Source organism: Piliocolobus tephrosceles, chromosome 8 (assembly GCF_002776525.5).
Source record: "Piliocolobus tephrosceles isolate RC106 chromosome 8, ASM277652v3, whole genome shotgun sequence".
NCBI classification, from domain to species: domain Eukaryota; kingdom Metazoa; phylum Chordata; class Mammalia; order Primates; family Cercopithecidae; genus Piliocolobus; species Piliocolobus tephrosceles.
In genome coordinates, this window is record NC_045441.1 from 3,180,766 (window position 1) to 3,197,474 (window position 16,709).

The 16,709-nt window shown below is 55.2% G+C and overlaps 1 protein-coding gene and 1 long non-coding RNA gene across 3 annotated transcripts in view; one reads left to right on the plus strand and one right to left on the minus strand.

Annotated features, from left to right (window-relative positions):
* The window catches only part of ELFN1 (extracellular leucine rich repeat and fibronectin type III domain containing 1), a 39,046-nt gene that overhangs the window by 9,426 nt on the left and 12,911 nt on the right, over positions 1 to 16,709 (minus strand). The window lies entirely within an intron of this gene.
* Positions 3,571 to 11,935, plus strand: LOC111523732. Of its 2 annotated transcripts, XR_002725600.1 has the most exons (5): positions 3,571 to 3,734; positions 6,754 to 6,949; positions 7,583 to 7,626; positions 8,850 to 9,119; positions 11,713 to 11,935. It is a non-coding gene; the product is annotated as an uncharacterized LOC111523732 (long non-coding RNA). The 2 variants fall into 2 exon arrangements; XR_002725599.1 differs by lacking the exons at positions 8,850 to 9,119; positions 11,713 to 11,935 and having other exon boundaries at positions 7,583 to 7,954.

Below are 16,709 nucleotides of genomic sequence, written 5' to 3' on the forward strand. Positions count from 1 at the left end.
GGAGTGCAGTGGCCGGATCTCAGCTCACTGCAAGCTCCGCCTCCCGGGTTTACGCCATTCTCCTGCCTCAGCCTCCCGAGTAGCTGGGACTACAGGCGCCCGCCACCTCGCCCGGCTAGATTTTTGTATTTTTTAGTAGAGACGGGGTTTCACCATGTTAGCCAGGATGGTCTCGATCTCCTGACCTCGTGATCCGCCCGTCTCGGCCTCCCAAAGTGCTGGGATTACAGGCTTGAGCCACCGCGCCCGGCCTTGTATTTTTTTAAAGAGGTGGATCTCACTCTGTTGCCCAGGCTGGAGTGCAGTGGTGCAATCACAGCTCACTGCAGCCTTGACCTCCTGGACTCAAGCCATCCTCCTGCCTCAGCTTCCCAAAGCACTGGGATTACAGGTGTGTGTCACCATGCCTGGCCATCTTTTTCACGTTTGATCAAGCCCGTAAGAGCTGTTACCCCCTCAGGAAAGATATGAGGTGCCCACAGGGAGTTAGGGCATCCTAACCCTAACCCACAGGAGGTCCTGCCTCTCAGTTTTGGGCCACACCCCGCTGGGTCATGCAGGTCCCCACCAGCTTCAGTGTCTGATGCCCCTCACCCAGGTGGACAGAGGCCTCCACGTGCCTGGCCCTGGGCAGCCACAAGAGGACCACAGGCCACGCCATGGGACATGGGACCACGTACCCTTTGTGGTCTGGATGGGAAGCCCCTCAAGTGAAGGGACTGGCCAAGGTCGCCTGGGCTATTCGGGGAAATGGGCTCCCAGAACGACTGCATTCACTCACAGCCGCTGGCGCGGTCTGCTCGTCGCACGCAGACCTCGGCTGTCCTGGGGGCATCTGCCTGTCCCAGGCCTGAGCCTACCGGGCTTCCATCTCGGGACAGCCCTGCCTCCCACAGGCAGCGCCTGCGGGGAGCTGGAAGGAAGGGGCAGCCAGCACAGCCTATTCACAGAGAGTGCTTATTGGGGGACAGACATGGAAGCCAGGAGAACAGAGAATGGGGTCAGACGTTAGGCCCAATGACCCTGGAATGTGCTTGGCTCTGGGCCTGTCTGGAGGGTGGAGAGGGGGCAGGAACCGTCAGTGGCCTCTGGAAAAGGAGCACTCCTGGGGCCCAGTTGCTAAAGAGCTCTGTCCAACAAGCTGTGACAGGTAGCGAGCCACCCATCAGCAGGGGTGTTCAAGCAGGAGCGGGCGCGGAGGGCAGGGCTGCGGGGAGGTGGGGTGAGCGGGAATGCCCCTGAAGAATGAGCTGTGGCCATTTCAGGGAACGTTGAAGGTGGAGGGAACACTCAGAAGGATGGAGTCTGAAGCACATTTGACCTTCCTGAAGAAGTTCTCTCTCCTGGTTGGGTGGAGGGCGAGTGGCTTAGCGTCTGAGAGTGGGACCCACCCCCCTCGGACAGCAGAAAAGACCCCGACTCCAGCTGGAACCTGCTGGGATTCAGGGCCAGGGGCCAGCGAGTCTACCTCCTGCTGTGCCCCTGACACCCAGAGCAGGAGGGTCTGTATTCATCTCCTGGCCTTGTTCTGTCCACTGAAGATGGGTTGCCAGGCACTGGACATTTAGGAACCATGGGGCCCCTGAAGGGCTTACAGACCACAGTGGGGCCTGCAGGGAAACAGGAGGCCTGGCTGGAGCTAGGGAGGTGTGCGAGACGGCGGGTAACCAGGCAGGGCTTTGGCAGGAGCCGAGGCTTTAAGGGCCTCAGCAGATGAGTTGGAGTTTGTTAGGGAAGGAGGGTAACAGGCATCCCAGGCAGAGGAGGTGTGTTGGAGCCATGAAGGTGGGAGGCCCCTCCAGGGAGTGTGGGGTGCCCAGGGCGCAGGCAGTGGTGGGCAATGCTGGGCTGCAGGGGTAGTGGGGGCAGGTGGAAGGGCTTGAGTGCTGGGAGAGGAGCGTGTTGTTTGACCAGATCATCTCCCCTCCCTGGGCCTCTCTGCTCAGAAGAGGTGGGAGGAGACAGCACGGCATTGCTTCCTGAGAATCCTGTCCTGGAAGACCCTCTCCCCTCTGAGTACTGGAGTTACTGGGAGAACTGGCCACAGAAGGAGAGGCCAGGCATCTGGGCCGGAGCCAGAGTCCCGGGTCTCCAATTCCCGTCTCCAGGCCTCAGTTTCCCCCATCCTAACATGAAATTGTCGAACCAGGTGCCTCCAAGGACTCTTGGGACTGTCTGTGTCTCCCCGGCTGGAGCCCTCGTGATGTCTCGTGATCACACTCACACACGCTGCCCCTGCGGAGAGCACCCCCCTGCCCCCCAGGGGACGATGGGGACAGTGCGTGTAAGGCGGGCACCAGGTTCCTCCCGCAGCCTGTGTCATCACTAATGAAATCAAGAAATATGGTGGTTCCAGGCTTTTAAACTTCTTACGACTGAATTTGCATAATCACAGCAGCCGTGCTGGGACGGGCGTGCATCTGTCTAAAAATATTGTTCCTCGTCTCGATCATTTAAACCAGATGAGAGGCCAGGGCTGGTCTGGGGCTGGGGCCAGGGCTGGACTGAGGATTCTGCTGATGGAGCGAAGTTTCCAGCTCCAGGGGGAAAGGTGGGCAGAGGGCCAGACGCATGGGGGAGGGGGGCAGGGAGATGGGTGGAAAGCTATAGATCGATAACTTTTCATCGTTCCAATGTTTTGCCGATAGATCATGTTTACTGCTAACGTCCACCTGCCTCTGCAGTTTGGCTCTCGCCCTGTCTCCCTGGGCTCTGCCGCAGAGCCCATGAGGCTGTGATGGGCATATCAGGGCAGCTGGGCCTCGAGCCGCAAGGCCTGCCACAGTGACCTGGCCCGGCTAGGAGCAGGTGGGGGACCCACCTGTGCACCTGCTGTGTGAGGGGACACAGAACCATCGCGGGCCAGGAGACGGTGTCGGCTCTGCCATGCGCCTGCTGTGTGACCTTGGGCATGTCACTTAACCTCTCTTAACCTCAGTCCCCTCATCTGTCAAACAGAAATCGTCATGGCGTCTGCCTCCCAGGGTTGTGGTGGGGAGGCATCACCAGTTACTTAAGGCTCCTGGCATGTTGCTGGGTACAAGGGGGTGCCCACTAGAAAATCATTTCCTCCTCAGTAGGGGAGGGAAGGTCAGTGCGAGGCAGTGTGGGAGACGGAGCCGCATGCTGGACACACGTGGGTTTTCCTTCAGCACAGTTGCCAGCCCTGGTGCCCACACAGGGGGGCCCATGGAGGGCTCTCGCCAGCTCTGGGGGCAGGGCAGGGGGAGCCTCAGAGCTCCAGAGGACCCCCCAGGCCCGGCCCTCTCTTCTGCTCGCTGCTCCCATCCTATTGTCCAGGGGAGGCTGGCGGGGGATGCAGGCAAGGCCGGGGCTGGGAGGGCTGACTCAGCGGGGCTGGTTCCTGGGGACACGGCCACAGGGTTGGGTCTGGCAGGCCCCTGACCTCAGCCTTGCCCTCCAGGAGGCCGGGCCGGGGAGTAGAACAGAGGGGACCGCTGCCTGCACCACGTCCCCCCTGTGTAAGGACTCAGTGAGTGCTGGGGAAGGTCAGGGGGCTGTGGGAACGGTGCTGAGTGCCTGACAACCTTACCATCTGACCTTAGGCCATCCACACAACTCATGGAAGCCTCAGGGCTCCCCCTGCCCTGCCCCCAAGAGCAGGAACGCCCTGCGAGTGTGCAACAGAGAAAAGCTCCTGTTTCCTCCATGGTCCGTTGGTGCGCGGTCCCTCCCACACGCAGAGCCCCTCCCCGGGGTTCAGGGAGGCAAAGGTTAGTGTTACCTCAGTTGGACAGAGGGGGAAACAGAGGCTCAGCGTGGGAAAGTCTAGCCAGGAAGTTGAGACTTCCCCACAGCAAGGCCCAGGAAGGCGGCAACAGCACCCATTCCACTGCTACTTAAAAATGCAGATTCCCTGAGCAGGCATGGCGGCTCACACCTGTCATCCCAGCACTTTGGGAGGCGGAGGCAGGAGGACGGCTTAAGCCCAGGAGTTCAAAACCAGCCTGGGCAACATGGTGAGACCCCATTTTTACAAAAAATAAAAAAATTCGCTGGGTGTGGTGGTGTGCACCTGTGATCCCAGCTAGGTGGGAGGCTGAGGCAGGAGGATCCCACAGGCTCAGGAAGTCGAGGTTGCAGTGAGCCAGGATTGTGCCACTGCGTTCCAGCCTGGGTGACAGAGTGAGATCCTGTCTCAAAAAAAAAAAAAAAAAAGTAAAAATGCAGATTCCTGCCTCGCCCCAGAATACGCAGAGGCAGGCCCCGAAGCAGGAGCCCAGGGCTAGGTGAGGCAGCCTCTCCCCAAGGCCCTGGCAGGTGGGGAAGGGGGTGCCTGGTCCCCTCTGCCTCCTTCCAACCCGAGTGGGGGGGGGGCTCAGGGATGGGGCTGGGGCCCTGAGTGCTGCCTCCTGGGATGCACCAGGCTTATTCCGCCGTCCTACCTCTGGGCCTGCAGCCCCGGGCTAATCTGGAGTTAATTAGAGACCCAAACATTTAATGGTCTGTTATGCTTCCACGGGGCATCTTTTAAATTAAAAAACATGATGTATGGTGCCGTTGGAGGGAGAAATCACTTCGCAATGGTTCCCTGCTTCAGCACTGGCAGGGGATGTGGGGTGTGGGTAGCTGGCTGGCCTGGGAGAGGAGGGATGACCCCCCCCCGGGGAACACTGGTCCCCCTCTCGCCACCCTTGGAAAGTGCATCACTTAAGCCAGGCAAGGGTCTAGGTGTCCAAGGATGTCTGGCAGCTTCCCCATCACACCCTCATAACCCTGGCAGCGGGAAGTTCTATCTTTAGTCTGACCTGAATCTCTCCAGTTGCTTTCAGGGATGGCCTGTTTGAGACTGAAGGCAGAGAGGTGCTGGTTCTTCTCTTCCTAGTAGTACCCTGACCTCCAGGAGCCCCTGAGCTCTGGCAAACCCTTTCTGATGATGTCAAGCTGGCAGATTCTGTCCCTGTCCTGACCTTGGGTCACAGTCTGGTGGTAGAACAGGACCTCCTCCTAAGACGCGGGAAGGACCCTTTGGTGGGGCTGAGGCCTGGCTCCCCTCTCCCCAGGCGCAGGTGCACAGGCATGTGGGCTGTTTGCAAGCACAGCAGCGTTACCATGATGACTGAATCTGTGTGTATTTCTTGGCTGCTATTAATTGTGCTAGAGATTTGGGGCATGGTTTTGGGGTGAAGGTTAGAAATGAGCAATTAGCCCTCAACCATTAAACTAATAAGGGAAATAAATGACCAAGCAAAGCCTAGCCAGGGAGACTCCCCGACAGCAAAGCCCAGAAGGCAGCAACAGCACCCACCCCATTGCTACTTTAAAATGCAGATTCCCGGAGCGGGCATGGCGGCTCACACCTGTCATCCCCGCACTTTGGGAGGCGGAGCCAGGAGGACAGCTCAAGTCCAGGAGGTTTCAGCAACAGAAGATGGGCTGGGATAGGGCTGGGATGTGGCCGCCCCAGGCACGGAGTGGCCCAGCCCGGTTTGTTCAGTGACCAGGATGTTTCCACAGTCGGAAGGGGTGCTATCTCCTGTCTGTTACTAGAAAGTTCTATCATAACCCCACGGATGCTGACACACCACCATGAAACAATTACTGTCCTACTGCCCAGGGCGCCTCGTGCCTCAAGATGACTGGGAAGGTATTTGCTGTCCCCACACCCATCAGCACCCGAGAGGCCTGTCACTCCCCCCAGGAGGTTCCCCAGCCACCAGCCCTCGCTCACACGGTCACACCATTCCCACTCCCCAAAGCCACCTGTCAGGCACCGTGTGTCCCGGGGACTGGTGTCCCAGCTGCCAAGGAACCTCAGTTGGATCTGGCTGAGCTGTGAAAATAAAAATGTGGGCCGGGTGTGGTGGCTCGCACCTGTAATCCCAGCATTTTGGGAGGCCAAGGTGGGCGGATCACTTGAGGCCAGGAATTCTAGAACAGCCTGGCCAACATAGTGAAACCCCGTCTCTACTAAAAGTACAAAAATTAGCCCAGCGTGGTGGCAGGTGTCTGTAATCCCAGCTACTAGGGAGGCTGAGGCAGGAGAATCGCTTGCACCCGGGAGGCGGAGGTTGCAGTGAGTCGAGATTGTGTCACTGCACTCCAGCCTGGGTGACAGGGTGAGATTCTGTCTCCAAAAAAGAAAAGAAAAGAAAAATGTGGCGTCTCTTAATCTCATCACATGGCGTTTCCCCGAAGCTTGTTCAGCGCTGTCCCCGCTGTGGCCTGTGCTCGCTTCCCCGGAAAGAGGTTTCTGTAGACAAAGCCAGTGCCATAGCGTGGAGATGCTTGCTTTTGACTTGCATGTCATCAGCAACATGGGGCATATTTCTCCCCACTGACATGGCCTTCCACCACTTTGCAGCTCGGAGAACTCCACGCCATCCTGAGACGGGACATCCTCCTCTGTCTACCAATCTCTTTACTGTTTGAATTCCTACATTTAACTGTCAATCACCTGCAAACTATTTCTCTGGTGTAAAGTAGGATCAAAATTGATTTTCTCCCTTCCCCCAAATTGGCAACAAATTACCCTGACACTGTATTGAGTAATCTATTCCTTTGGGCTGATTTCTGGTGCTCTATCTCCACCCAGGCTGGAGCATCTCCTGCCTCTCCTCCTACCCCCTACAACCTCGCGTGGCTCCCCAGTACCCTGGAGAGAGTCCACACTTCTTAAAGGAGCTGATCGGGTCTCAGTGAGGGTCCTTGCTGTCTCTCAGCTGTCATTTTGCCATATAAGGCTGTGATTTGCCTGGACATTTTTGCTAACATGTTGTTTCCTCTGCCTAGGACATGAACCCCTTCCACCACCCCAATGTTCTCCCACTCAGTGGGCTTCTCTGTTCGGCCCCCACGTTGCAGCTGGAACCTCGCGTCTATAACTGGGGCTGCCTTTGCTTGCTCCGCTGTGACCCCACGCTGCCAGGCTCTGATTCTCATCTCTCTCCACCTGGAGTCCACCTTCTGCACCGAAAGCTCGGGACAGGTAGGGCTGGAGTTGGGGTTTCCTTTCCAGGCATTGAGTAGGCAATGCATACTGAATGAATTCAGGGAAATATTAACTCTATAGCTGCCTATAAAAGAAGGCTACCAGGTCAGGCAACTGGTTTACGCCTGTAATCCCAGCACTTTGGGAGGCCGAGGCAGATGGATCACCTGAGCTCAGGAGTTCCAGGCCAGCCTGGCCAACATGGCGAAACCCCGTCTCTACTAAAAACACAAAAATTAGCCAGGCGTGGTGGCGGGGGCCTGTAATCCCAGCTACTTGGGAGGCTGAGGCAGGAGAATCGCTTGAACCTGGGAGGTGGAGGTTGCTGTGAGCTGAGATCACACCACTGCACTCCAGCCTGGGTGACAGAGCAAGACTCCATCTCAAAAAATACATAAATAAGTAAAGGCAGGCAATCTGAAATTAGCATATGTCATGGTTTTCTTGGGATGGGCCCTGGGCATGTCTATCTCTGGGTCTAACGGTGAGTATATCCCCTTGTCACTCTAAAAGTATCCCATTTGGGAAAATATATTGTCATATGGTTACCCTGTCATGAGGCTTCTGTGTGGGACCATTTTTCCTATTTCTATTGATAACACCTCCCTTCTCTTCTTTGACCAATTTCAGCTCAATTTCAATCACCGCAAGTCTGTAAGAAGCTTCCGTATCTGGTAGGAAAGACGTCCATCATTCTCCCTTGTCTCTGTATTTCTTTACTCTTGCCATGTGAATATTCATTGAGATGAACTTTTAGAAGGATTTTACCTCACTTTGTAAAACTCGCCACCAGCCTGTTGAGGGACTGCATTCAACCTGTGAATTAATTCTAGAATAACTTTTGGGTAATATTCCAACACGGCACGTCTCACCACTCTTGTTTTATTTGATATCTCTCAGGATAACTTTATAGAGTTTTTCATAATGATCCTACATTTCTCTTGTCAGTTCATTCCTGGGAATTGGGAGGGTTTTGTTGTTATTTTATTGGTGCCGTTGTAAGTGGGGACCATTTATTTAATTATGTGTCTCGACTAGCTGTTGTTAGTACAGAGAAAAGTTATTGATTTGTATATGTTTGTTTGATTTCCAGCCCAGCACCTTCGTATTAAATTTTTATATTAAGTCATTTTTTTTCTCAGTTGCTTCTCTTGGGTTTCTAAGGTCTTGAATCATATTGTCAGCAAATAATTACAATTCTTCCCTGTAGACATCCCATTTAATTCTGTTTCGTGTCTTATTGCTATGTCCAGAATTTCTGGACAATGATGAAAGCCTTGCTGTTTTTTAATATAAATTTTTGAATGGGAATCATTAAAAAAAATCTCATCACCTAGAATGATTCTGGCTGTTGAACTGAGACAGATTCTTGACTTCGATAAAGAAGTGTGTTTCTGGTTCTATTTCTAGCAGTTGCTTTAAAATCCGAAATTGGCACTAGATTTTATCAAATGCCTTTCGTCATTATGAATGTGCATGACAGCTGACCTGCGGACGCTGTGTCGTTTATTAATAGATAATATTAAGCCAACTTTGAATTCTTTGTTTAACTTCTCCATAATCATGGCCGATTCTTATCTCTGCGATATTCTGTGGAACTGGATTTCCTTGAGTGTCTTTGAGGCTTTTTGATCCAATATTCACGGGTGAAATCAGAGTGGGGTTTCATTTCCTGCAGGGTCTTGGCTGGTTTGGGGTTTGAGGCCGTCCTGGCTTCCTCCTCCAGTTCATCAAACAATGCTGCTGCTGGAAGCCCCTGGCTCGGTGGGCTTGGCCCCCTCCCCAGTGGATGTGTTCCGGAAAGCCCCACAGGCAAACACCACACGCCGCTTTGTAAAGTGAATGATCATGTTCTCAAGTGAAATGTCACGCCTCATTTATCTTCTGTGCTTTCCAGATTTGCACGATTCAGGGTCGGCTCAAAGTAGGGTGAATGACGGAGCAGCCTCCTCTGGGAGAGCTCACGACCGCCCGGAAGGTGTCTGATGCGGCGGATTCAGAGATGGCCTCTGGGAGGGGCTGGTCGTCAGGTGGGGCTGCCGAGGGCCTTGGAGGGAGACCCCAGCTCCCTGCCCACGAGGCTAGGCCTGTGAGACCACTCCCACCCACCTCCTGGGATCTGCTGGTCTATGTGCCGGGGCATCCATGCTGACAGATGGACATCCCGGTAGGCATTTGGGAGGGGAGGGCACAGAGAATACAAAATGAGTAAACTGCCATCTCAGCCCCTTCGGGACAGCCGTTCTAACATAGGAAAAAAGGAACAGATGCAGGAAGTAAACAGGGGCTCAAGGCAGGGCTGCTAGGGCAGACCCTGTCTGCAAAAGACAGCTGCGTCTCTACCTCCCACCCGGAGTCTGCAGAGACCTTGCCACCCACTGCTGAGACACAGGGTCTAGCTCAGCACCCCTGAATCTGGGCTGGCCTGAGATAGCCTTGACCAAGGCACTGGTAGAAGCAAAGCCATGTCTGTCCTGGGCACAGCCCCTAGCTAGGCTGGCCTCCCTGCCTCCTGTGTCGTGGAAGCAGCCACCAGGTGAGAAAAGCGGCTTCCCCAGCACCTTGCTGTGAGACCTGCGTGGTGGGGGGTGTGGTCCCATTGGGACTGAGAGGTCAGGGCCGTGGCACTCGCTTGAGAGTGAAGGAGCCACTGCTGAGCAGGGCTGAACCGCCCCGCTGAGCCCTTCCCAGTGCCTGACCCAGGAACCCTGAGCAAAAGAAGCTGCACTGAGCCCCTGGGGTGCAGGACTTTGTCGGGCAGTGGTGGATCACTGACTCACGCCAAACCCAAGTCCTCAAGTAAGAGGGAGTGGGTGGGGAGCCCCAGGCCTCCTCCAAGCTCTCTTTCCCCATCCACCACAGGGGGCTGAGCTCTCGCTCTAAGAATCCACTGGAGAATTGGAGGGCTCCTGGCGGTGAGTTGAGCAGAGGGGCTCTGTGGTGTGAGGGCCAGGGGAAGCCAGCAGCGGCAACTCTGCGGGGCAGGAGAAGTTGAGCTTTAAGCTGAGTTTGCCTCCTGAGCAGCTGGTCGCTCCTCAGCTGGGTGATTTGCAGAATGTCCTTAACTTCTCTGAGCCTCAGTTTACCTTTCTGACAAATGGGGCCACTGATAGCCACTAACAGGACCATCATGAGAGTGAGATGCGATGTGTTCGTGAACACGCTGGGCACACGGAGGAGCTGGTGTGAAACTCCCCTTCTCTGACAGGAGCTGGGACCTGGGCGGAGCTTGATCCTCCACTCAGTTCCTGATGCTCACAAAACTCTGGGTCTTGCCCAGCCTCTGTTTTCTTTCTTCTGAAAACTGAAAATACTAACTTCACCCTGGGGTTCCTGGAGGGGGGAATGTGAGAAAATACATGTGCTGTGTGCTGCCTGGGGCGTGAAGTGGTCTGCAAAGCCGTCGGTGGCATTTGCGTGGACAGAAGGAAAGGTGGGGGGTCTGAACAAAGCCCAGGAGGTATCCCCACACCAGGGGGCCTTAAGCGTTGGCACAGCGGCTTTCTGTGAGGGAAGGTGGCCAGGACCCTGAGTGTGGAGGACTAGGCGGCTGTTGGCAGCTGGTTTCTGCTCACCCAGCCAGCTCTGCAAACCCTCTGCCTGTCAGAGCCTATCAAGAATCTCTCTAATGACACAGCAAACATTAATTACAGCTGGAAGGCCGCAGAATGGGGTTGGTCTGAAAGAGGCTGCCCCTTGTTAGTCACCGAGCCTCTGGGGAGGGTGTAGGCAGGGGCTGGACTTCCTCCCCAGGGGCTAGTGTGGTGGCGGGGGGATGGGGAGCAGGGGCTGCTTCCAGGGCTATGGTGCAGACCACAGGTCCTGGGGGAGACCTCCTATTCTCACCCCTGTTTGGCGCCCTAAAGGAAAACCTGTCCTCGCAACCTGGAGCAGGAGAGGCAGCAAGAGAGGCCCCTGGGTGGAGCAGGAAGACCTGGGAACCCAAGTCCAGCCCTGCCTCTTATGGCTCTGGACAGAATACAGCCCATGCAAAGGGGCAGTGCTTGGACGTCTCGGCCTCTCTCAAACCCCTCCCCTGCACACAGAGTGGAGAGAAGGCCCATTCCCTGGGTGTTCACAAGTCCAACAGGCTGCAGATAAGGACTAGGGGAGGTGAGGCACAGTGGCTCACACCTGTAATCCCAGAGCTTTGAGAGAGCAAGGTGGGAGAATTGCTTGAGTCCAGTAGTTCAAGACCAGACTGGGTAACAAAGCAAGACCCAATCTCTGCAAAAAATAAGAAAGCAGCTGGGCATGGTGACACATGCCTGTAGTCTCAGCTGCTTGGGAGGCTGAGGTGGGATGATTCCTTGAGCCCACGAGGTGGAAGCTACAGGAAGCCATGATCACACCACTGCATGCCACCCTGGGTAATCAAAAAAAGACTACTGGATAAGGCCAAGGCATCCAGGCAGACAGAACATTGGAAGGGAGTGGAGTCCTTGAGTTGAATGAGGAAATGAAGGGAAGCCCCTTGAGTGGGGCTGGGGAGACAGCCTGGGGCTATCCTTCTAGGGCAGCCCAGGACTGACCATAGGGGCATCCCACTACTGAAGGTCCCAAGACTTAGTTCCCCTCCCTGTCCCTCTCATGGAGAAGAGAAAAAGGAGGATTCAGCCCTAGTTTCTTGGCCCCTAGAAATATCTGCGCTTCAGGAGATACCCCTAACAGAATAAAAGCCTCAGGAGATACTCCCACCAGAATAAAAGCCTCAGGAGATAACCCCATCAGAATAAAAGACCTTGTCTCATCATTTCTAGCTACCCCAGAGAGAAGAGAAAGACTGCAAGGTGGAGAAGCCTGGCTGAAGCTTGGGGACTCACACTCACCATCTCCACCTTCCTCGTGTGCTCATTCATCCTTCATTCTCACAATCATTCATTCATTCATTATTTATTGAGTGCTTGGGGGTGGACAGGGAGGGAACCAAGATGGACAGAACAGGGTTGTTGTCTTCATGGATCACAGAGGCCCTGAGCGCTGAAGAGAACATGAGTAATGGAATCCCACAGCCCGACCCCAGTGCTAGACACCGATTCTGTTGCTTGCTGCTGTGTGCCCCTGGGCAAGTGGCCCACCCACCCTGGGCTTCAATCTTTATGCCTGTAAAATGACCCCGGAAGGACTAAATAAAAGGACACATGGGAAGAACCTAGCCTGGCTCCTGTCTCAGTAGACATGGGTCCCCTGTGGAAGAACTTGGGACGTGCAGGGGAGAGTTCTGGTGGAGGAGGCCTCCCAGCCCGCCTGCGGGCCCTACTGCTAATAGCTGGGCTCATGTCCCACCCGAGGCTGGGATGATGGCCCGTCCCCTCTTCTCAAGGTGACGCCCTTGCTGTGCCTCTGGCTGTCACCTCCCACCTGCCCACCTGTCTGTATCCAGGAGGTGGGGGCAGAAGGGACTTGGGGGCCCTCCCTGCACAGAGCCTGGGCTAGAAGCGAGTGGCTGGCTAGCTCTCCCTGGAGGCCCGGGTTCCCTCTGCAGCAGCCACCACATGTCAGGAGATCCAGGGACCCAGTAGAGCACATGCTGGTGGGCATGAGGCCTCGGGGGAGCTGGGCTGGCTTGGCCTTGGGGAGGGACTTGGCGTAGCGTCGGGCTGAGCGTGCCGCCAGCATATGTCTGAGCGGGCACATTTGGCAGGGTCCGTATGCTGACTGCTATAAATAGATCTTCTCATTTAGGCTTCAAAGGGCCAAGGTGAGGAAGAACCGACAGGGTTTGGAGAGGCACCGTGCAGGCAGGACTGCGGCTCTTGGCTTGGGGTGGGAGCACCACCCAGAGACCCACAGTGGCTCATGTCCCCATCCCAGCACAGTGGCCTGGACAGAGCTTGGGTGCGGTTGCTATGGAGCAAGGATAGGTCAGGCCCGTGGTAGGTGGGGACCTTGGAGCCCTGCGTTCTCCAGCTGAAGACCCACTAGGCCCTGGGAGAGAACAGTGTGTGTCTGAGTGTGATTTTTGTGTGAGTGTGCATTGTGTGTATGTGAGTGTGATTTTTGTGCAAGTTGTGTATTTGCGTGTGTGATTTTGGGTGAGAGTGTACTCTGTGTGTGTGATTTTTGTGTATTGTGTGATTTTTGTGTGAGGGCATACTGTGTGATTTTTTACGAGTGTGTATTTGTGAGTGTGATTTTCGGGCGAGGGTGTACTGTGTGTGTGTGATTTTTGTGCGAGTGTGTATCGTGTGTGTGATTTTTGTGCGAGTATTTGTGAGTGTGATTTTGGGTGAGGGTGTACTGTGTGATTTTTGTGCAAGTATTTGTGTGTGTGTGATTTTTGTGCAAGTGTGTATTTGTGAGTGTGATTTTTCGGCGAGGGTGTACTATGTGTGATTTTTGTGCAAGTGTGTACTGTGTTATTTTTGTGAGTGTGTACTGTGTGTGTCTGAGTGTGACTTCTGTGTGAATGTGTACTGTGTGTGCATATGTGGGCGTGTTCTCAGCCTCTGGCCCCTTCAGCCACGGGTCTACCACTTGCTCCTCCCCACCCTTTCCCGACATGCACACACAGACACACACACATGTGTTACACACACGAGCATCTAATTACTGCCTCACAGCAGGCAGGCGTCCGACAGCTGGGGCAGCCAGAGGACATTCCATTTTCAGTGAAGCTGACAACACTGGAAACCACCCAACTGGGGTGCGAGTGCACCCTCTCAGGAGTGACTTAGTCAATGAGACGGCAGCCGGGCCCGGGAGGGAGGCCTGTGTTCTGCTCCCACCCCGCCCCCGCTCTGCCTCGCACCTGCCGCCCTCCCTCCCTCCCGCGTCTGTCTAGCTCCCGCCTCTCTAAGGCTGCACCAACCTGGCAGACACACGCACCTGTCACCGGCCTCGCCTGCGCCCTCTCCCGTCCCACTGTCTCCTCTCCTCTCCACACCACCAGGGCCCCCACCAGCTGCCAGGAGCTCCAGCGCCAGCTGTGGGCGGGCAGCCTCCCTCTGGGAGTCATCAGCCTATTCCCTGGGTTCCTTCTTCCCTAAACACAGTGCCTGGCCCCTGCTGCCGGCCAAACCGCCTGCACCCACCAGGTTTTGGGGTATCAGAGTCACCTGTTCCCCCTCCCTAATCCTAGCCTCTGCCCCACTTCTGGGAGACCCCTCTTTGATTCCTAGCCCAACCTTACTTAGGGACGGAACCACCCTCTGGGGAGCAGGGCTGGGCCGTGACACCTTGTTCTGCCTCCTGGGCTGTGCCCCTACCGACAGGGGCCTCGCCTGCGCCATGCCTGGCATGGTGGGGAGACGACTGGCACCTGACATCAGGGCAGGGCCAGTGTCCACTGTGAGGTAAGGAGATGAAGGTGATGATGCTCTCGGAAGTTGGCAAAGAGGCTGACCCAGGCCAAAAGGGGTGCCAGGGGTGCAAGAGGGGAGGTGGGTGTGAGGCACAGATGACCCTGACCTTGAGGAAGGGGCAGTGGTGGCCGTGAACCTGCGAATCCACCGCGAAGAATCGGGTGAGACACACCCAGCCTCTGTGACAGGCCCTGGGGGGAGTCGCGTTCATGGGGACCCGCCCTCCGCCAAGGCTGCGGTCAGTGATCACTTAGCTTGAGTCCCTCAAAGGGCCGGGGTTCCCCAAAGGGGGGTCCATGCAGGGGTCATGAGCTCTGTCCTCACCAGTTCTACCTGTGAGTAGCAGTTTGGATGAAATTTGAGAGTTTGCAGGAGGGCCAGGACCAAGACCCAAGCCTCCCCTCCTGCTGGACTGACTGAGGGCCAGATTCATCTCCACAACTCACACAGGGCAAAACTCACACCCACGTAGCCAGCCAGCAGGGAGGTGGGGCCGCACAGCACCTCAGGGAACAGAAAGACCAAGAGCAAATTCAAAGGTAAACATGGCCACCTGAGAAGGTAACATGGGCTGACTTAATAGAGATACGTTAGGTAGAATAGAGGAGGTGATCTGGTTCTGCCCAGCACTGCTTAGCCATGATGAAGGGTTTGGTTTCAGACCTCCAGGGAGATCATAAAAGCTCATGCTAACATTGCACCCACCACGCGCCAGACACTGTGCTAGAAACTCTGCATATATTAACATGTTGGATACTTATGGTAACCCTGTGACATCTGTGCTGTTATTTCCAATTTACAGATGAGGTGCAGACATGTTCGTGAACTTGCCTGAGTTCCCACGGCAACTAAGTGGTGGAGCCGGGGCCCAAGCCAAGGCAGCCTAGCCCCATAGCCCGTGTGACTAACCACATCCCATGTGGCTTACAGGTCAGCGTGGGCATGTTTCCAGGTGAATGAGTGGCCCCAATGGGAGAGGACACAACGTCAGCTCATCCAAAAAAAGTGGGAGGAGATGGGGTGTCTGGCTGAGGGAAGGGGCGTCAGGTGCACTGCAACTCACAGAGCTGCCTACAGCAGAAGGCTCCCCCACCAAGGGCAGGCACTGCACGTGGCCACTCCTCATCCTCCCAGAGACTTCTCCACGCCTGACAATGAGAGTGGGACGCGGTATGAGGTGCTGGAAAACAACTAGGCAACATCTCACCAAGGCAAAGATTCTCGCAGCCCAAGAGCCCAAGCCCCAGGCCTGGGCACAGCCCCGGAGAAGCCGGGACAGCTGCCCAAAGATGTTCCTGACAGCATTGTTTATAATGGTGACAGGGCGGACACCAGATGTCCACGAGAGAGTGGACCAGAACCTTGTGAGGCATGGGCTTGGTGGAGTACTATGGAGCAGTGAAAAAGAAGGAACCACTGGGCCACGTGCACAGAGTGGATCCCACTCACAAATACACCTCCCAGCCAACAAGCAAGCTGTCCAAGATACCTACTGCATCACACCCCATATCCAAAGCTTCAGAGCTGGCAAAAGTGTATTACGTAGGCATTTGTACTAATATGGTCACAGTATAAAAAATGTGTCACAATAATGTTGTGGGGGTCTGTCGCACAGCGCTGTAAATCCACAGAACACCACCAAACTGCATGCTGAAATGCGTAAGATGGTGAATTTTATGTGTATTTGACCACTATGCAAACAAATTTTTTGGCCAGGCGCGGTGGCTCAAGCCTGTAATCCCAGCACTTTGGGAGGCCGAGATGGGTGGATCACGAGGTCAGGAGATCGAGACCATCCTGGCTGACACGGCGAAACCCCGTCTCTACTAAAAAATACAAAAAACTAGCCGGGCGAGGTGGCGGGCGCCTGTAGTCCCAGCTACTCAGGAGGCTGAGGCAGGAGAATGGCGTGAACCCGGGAGGCGGAGCTTGCAGTGAGCTGAGATCCGGCCACTGCACTCCAGCCTGGGCAACAGAGCGAGACTCCGTCTCAAAAAAAAAAAAAGAAAACAAATTTTTTTTGAGATGGAGGTTCACTTTTGCCGCCCAGGCTGGAGTGCAGTGGCGCAATCTTGGCTCACTGCAACCTCCAACTCCTGGGTTCAAGTGATTCTTCTGCCTGAGACTCCCGAGCAGCTGGGATTATAGGCGCCCGCCACCATACCTGGTTAATTTTGTATTTTTAGTAGAGACGGGGTTTCACGATGTTGGCCAGGCTGGTCTTGAACTCCTGACCTCATGGGATCTGCCCACCTCAGCCTCCCAAAGTGCTGGGATTACAGGCATGAGCCACCGTGCCCAGCCAAAAAAGTTTTTAAAGAGAAAGAGGGATATAGGATCTCAAAGGGGAAGCTTTCAGTGCACAGGGACTAAGCTGGGAAGGGGGCAGGTATTTAGGTATTCATTGTATTATTCCTTAGATCATTGATTGTATTAAATATTTTATAACTAGT